The sequence below is a fragment of the Pyrus communis genome, chromosome 7 (assembly GCF_963583255.1).
Source record: "Pyrus communis chromosome 7, drPyrComm1.1, whole genome shotgun sequence".
In the NCBI taxonomy this organism is placed as follows: Eukaryota; Viridiplantae; Streptophyta; class Magnoliopsida; order Rosales; family Rosaceae; genus Pyrus; species Pyrus communis.
Window position 1 is genome coordinate 18,952,981 of NC_084809.1, and position 5,563 is coordinate 18,958,543.

Genomic DNA, 5,563 nt, shown 5'->3' on the forward strand with positions numbered 1-5,563 from the left:
TAGGGATCGTTCTGGACCGGGGATTAGGAGGGATTGTTAATCACTTGGATTTGACTTAAAAACGTAAAAACATAATATAAAACACTAAACTAGACTCAAAGAATGTAAAACTAAACTTTAAAACATTAAAACAAATCAAAAGACTCAAAATGCTTTTAAAAACACAAACTAAAATGCTATACTAAACTCGAAGAATTCAAAACTAAAAATAAGAAAGATTAAGACTAAGACTTAAACGAAATATGGGGGGATTGATTTTGGACGAATTTAAACTAAAATGGATAGATTGTAAAGAAAACAAATTGTAAATATGAAATTGACGGAAATGAATGGATGGTATGGCTAGCTAAGGGGTTCATCTCCATACATGTTACACTTGCATAATAAAATGATTTCCAATTGCACTTCAATAAACCATGAATTCTCAACACCCCGGGTTAATTAGGTCCGCTTAAATTAACCGTCAAGTTTTCCTTAAGTTAATGAATTGGATGATTGCATACGACAACCCAAAGCATTCCTCACAAGTTCCCTACATGAATTGCATAATAGAGAAACAAGCAAGAATCATTAAGCATCATGAAAACTATAAGTGTTGACGAGGCATTCGTTACTATGATTGCATGAAACTTATGCCAAGAATTCGTTTAACGCGATTGTTTATAAGCAACCTCCACTACTTGTGAATATAAGTTCATAACGATTAGGTGAAACTCACTTATATTCTAGCGTCATATTCATGCATGAAAATTAAGCGCGCATTCTTAATAAACATACACAAATAAGTTATCAATCAAACGGTTAAACAAATTGAATCCACAACTTATGAAACGCAATTAGAAGTAATCAAATCAAAATGCAAGCATAAACATATATTTCGAATCCCCCCCTAGCTAAAGGGGGGTTTAGTTCCTCATACAAAACAAAGAGAATTGAAATTAAACATTGAAATCAAAGAAACGCCTAAACATTCCAACAACTCAAACTTGAATTGTATGAACGTTTAGGCCCTCTTCTCTTCCTCTTTATTGTAGCATAAGGTCTAGGGATAATTGGTTTGGGGGATGGAAGTGTGGAATGAAAAAGGAATTATGGAAATAGGTGAGGAGTGGTGGAGAAAATGGTGCAGAAAATGGAGAGAAACTCACGGCTAGAGAAGGAATGGAGTGTTTGTGTTGTGGTATCTACAATGGAATGAGATGTTCTTGAATGAATGAATGCAAGGGTATTTATAGGAGTAGTGGAGGGAACATATGGTTGTTTGTTTAAGATGCAAGTGGCTAATTAATGATGGAAAAGTATGTGATTGAATTAAAGGATGCAAAGTGAATGAATCATGAATCATTGTGGATGAAAGGTGGAAGTGCATGTGTTGATGACTAGGTTAGTGGGTGGAAATCTGAAAATGGCATATAGGAATGGGAGCTCACGGTTTGAATGTGTAAAGTGTGTGTGAATGCATGTGAAGATGCAATAAATAATGCATGTAGGGTTAGGAAATAATGAAGAAATGCATGTGAGATGTTTGGAAAGGAAATGGGAACCCACGGCAATGAAGTTGTTTTGTGTTGTGAATTATGATGAATGCATGTGAGTTAAAGAGGGAGAATGTGGTGAAATGATGAAGTAGGAAGGTGGAAATGCATGTGAGATGTTTGGAAAGGAATAAAGAATGAATGGTGGAAATGTGAGTGAATGATGTGCATGTGTGAGAATGCATGTGGAATTAAGAGGAGTATGGAAGTGAAATAAATGAATGATATGTTAAGTGATAAGTGAATGATATGTGGTGAGTGATAAGTGAATGGTTTGATAAGTGATAAATGAATTAGTTTAAAGGGCTAGGGTTTAAGTACATAGAATGGGCCTAAAATAGGTTGGTTTGTATGGCATAATGTGTTTGATTGGGCTAGAGCCATTGTTTTGTGTCTTCAAGTGCATACAAGGCCTTCAAATTCGTCCATCCTCTTGGCTCCATGGATAAGCTATCCAATCCATGCCCAAAAATGCTCCAAATGGCCTCAAAATGCACTTTCTTGCTCCCTAGGCCCTTAGAACCTGAAAACACACAAAAGAAGCATAAAGGACTAAAATAACGAGAGAAACATAACGTAAATGCACGAGAACAAGCCATTTAAGTCGCATGAATATGCTCCTATCAAATACCCCCACACTTAGCTTTTGCTAGTCCTCGAGCAAAACAGAATAAAAACAAATAAACAAAACGACACTAAACACGTAAAACACAACCTAAACCTTCCAACAACCGTCTTAGGGATTTCCAATGCACATGACAAGTTAAAAATCATCATTCTCACAGATTTTAGTCATCTTCACATTTAAGTACATTCTTAATCATAGTCACCATATACTAGTTCACAATTAAGCATTTAAAACCATGTTTTGAATGTAGTAACATGCCTTAGAGAATTTGCTCAATTCCTTTCAAGATATGCACTCAATTTTTACTCAGATTTTCTAACTACACACCCTAATCTAGTCATATGTGAGAAGATTGATGTAAACATGAAAACGACACTCACATATATGTATCACAAAGAACGCAAATTCTGGAGTTAATAATCAAGTTTAGATATGATCTCATGAATGGAATGCTACTACTTAGACGCGAGAACCAGTGACACCATAAGCTCATACCAAGTTCAAACTCCACAAATTGAAATACACAACACTCAAGATAGAAGTCAAGGGTTGTAACGGGGCTTGGGGTATGTGGATAAAGAAGGGATATGGAAAACAAAGGTTCTTAAAGAAATAGTGAGCAAAGCATTTTTAATCAACTTAGAATTCACTTTTGAATGAAAACTCAACTTTTGAACAAAAAGGGAGAATTTAGACAATTTACGCCCAGAATTGGTGTTTTGGAACCTTTCTTCAATCACTTATTCTTTTTTTTTTTTTTTTTTTTTTTTTTTTTTGAATCTCAAAACATAAACACTTAAACATTCTCTCCCCCACACTTATTTTCTTTCATAATGTAACTCAAAAGGAATTCAATTAAGTCATGCTCACTATCTTTTAAGAACAAGGGTAAGGACGGTCATATTCTAGGTTAGGTGAAGATAAAGTGGGTTAACAAAGAACATGGGTTAACATGGCTCAACGGGGGTAAAACTTACAACATATACGAAATATGGGAAGCGAGGCTATTTGGCTATGGTGGCAACTACACAACTTCATCTTGATATATGTTATGCAAATCAATAACATGCTTTGAATGAAATGGGCATGAGTTCTAGCATTTGGAACTATATGATGAAACGCCTTCTAAGTAGTAATCAAGCAAAGAATAATGAGATCATGCAACGATTTTAGAAAACAAGAAATCACAGATTAAACTCTCCAAAGAACGTTATAGGCTCAAGTCTCTCAGGGTTGTAGCATTTGTTTGAGTTCCTTCCTTCAGGCATGTTACAAAAACTAAATTTTCTTTTATGATTGCATGTGAAGTCATACATTATAACCATAACCAAGCATATACCAAGAGTAAATCAAACTTTTCTCTATGTTATAACTCTTTTTAACAGTCATGCAATTACAAACCAAATCCTTATCATTGTGTTGGAAGGTATCCTAAGACACAAACACACACACAAAAACAACTTTAAAACAACTCTTTTTGGGTTTTTCAAAACAATTTTTCAAATTTTTATGGGATTTTCAAATTTTTAAGACAAAACACACTAAAACAGTTTTAAAACAGTGAGAAACAACATGTGAAGTGATAGGTGATAAAATCCAACGAATTTGCATCAAATATACTTAGTTACCCCCCCCACACTTAAATCAAACATTGTCCTCAATGTTTTAAGCATAGATTCACACAAAGCATAAGTAAATACACAAAAAGCACTTAAACATACTAAACATGGCATAATGTAATTAACAAAGAGAAGAGTTTAGAGACGCAAATCTGGTTATAGAGTGTAAATTCCATCTTCTCTTTCTTGATTGCATTAAGGCTTGATCTTGATGATTCCACAGGCTTACTCTCGAACTGGTTTCCGCCCATCATTGATTTTCCTTTGTGCTACTGGGCTGGAGGATTCTTTTGGTCTTCCCCGAAGGTCTGAGCTTACCCCTTTGGTCTGTTTCTTTGTTCAATCTTTCCAATTCGTATTGAAAAGGGTTGGAGGATAACTCAGCCTATGTTTGTCTCCACATGCTTCAATGTATCATTTTCACTTGCCTTACTCGCTCCCCTTTGCAGAAGTGGTCCCTTCTCCGGAAGTGTATCAACCGTTGAAGATGACTACTCGAGAGCAACGCTAGGTAAGCAATCAGGAATAGATTCCAGGCAGTTGGCTCCAGAACGGAAGACTGACTCCAAGTGCCGGCTGATTGCTTGTTTTACTTTGCCATGCGAGTAAGAACAAGGACAAAGAAAAAGACAGGGAAAGAGCATGATATGAGATACTTTTGCTTTTGACCTTGATGATATGAGATACCTTTGCTTTTGAAGAAGCGGTTGGTTGAATCAGCACATGTATTTGTTGTGCTGTTTCCTCCTGGGTCATATGTACTCCAGGCATCTGGTATCATCTTTGGGGAAGAAGAAAGAATTGAGTATTTCGAAAGGCTTGGCTGGGAGTGCACCCTCAGAGGTGAGAGAGAGTTGGGCATTTTCTTCATATTTGCCCTGCCATAAAAGATGAAGGTCGACATATATAGAGATAATATCAAGTGGTGGTACTTTTTACCTTTGTCGACAAACGTTTTGATCCCGCAAATCCGGCTTTTTGAAATAATGGCGCCTCTTTGATCTCTGAACACGCCTCTTCGATTTCTGAGCAGGCGCCCCTTCGATTTCTGAACGACGCCCCTTCGCTTTCTGAACGACACGTGGTAGTGCAGATGCGGCTCCTTTTGACAAAGCTGCACGCGTTTTCTGAAAAGCAGAGAAAGCGTCGCCGAACTTTGCGCTTGTCGGCTAAAGATGTGTAGTTGCGATGATGGCCTCCACGTGTTTTCAGCTTTGTCAGAAATCTTTTGACAAAGTTGAACGCGTCTTCTGAAAAGCCGAGAACGCGTCGCCTAAATTACGCCAGAAATTCCGGCTTTTTGAATTGGTGGACGCGTCGCCTTGGCTTTTTTATTGAGCTATTGATCACCACAACAAACACACTCTGAAGAATTCCCATTCTTGAAAATCGACTCCGGCCCTTTGAAATTTAACTCCATCCCTTCTCTTTGAACACTTTTGAAAAATGGCAAACTCATCGAACCTTAGCTTGGAATTGAGCCTTAGCAGTGATACGGGCGCGCCGCGTCAAGGTAACGTATGGCGCCCTTCTTTCTTATCTTCTAACGGTCTTCTTACAGGTGAAGACTCCGTGATGCAGGACGCCACAACAGCTACAATAGTAGCTAGGAACCTCCTCACTCCAAAAGATAGTAGGCTGCTGTCAGGACGGTCCGATGAGTTGGCCGTTCAAGAGTCCCTCGCACTTAGTGTTCAGTGTGCGAGCTCTGTGTCCAACATGGGCCTACGCCTGCTTGCTCGGTCCCGCCAAGTGGAATCGTTGATGACAGAGGTGGAAAG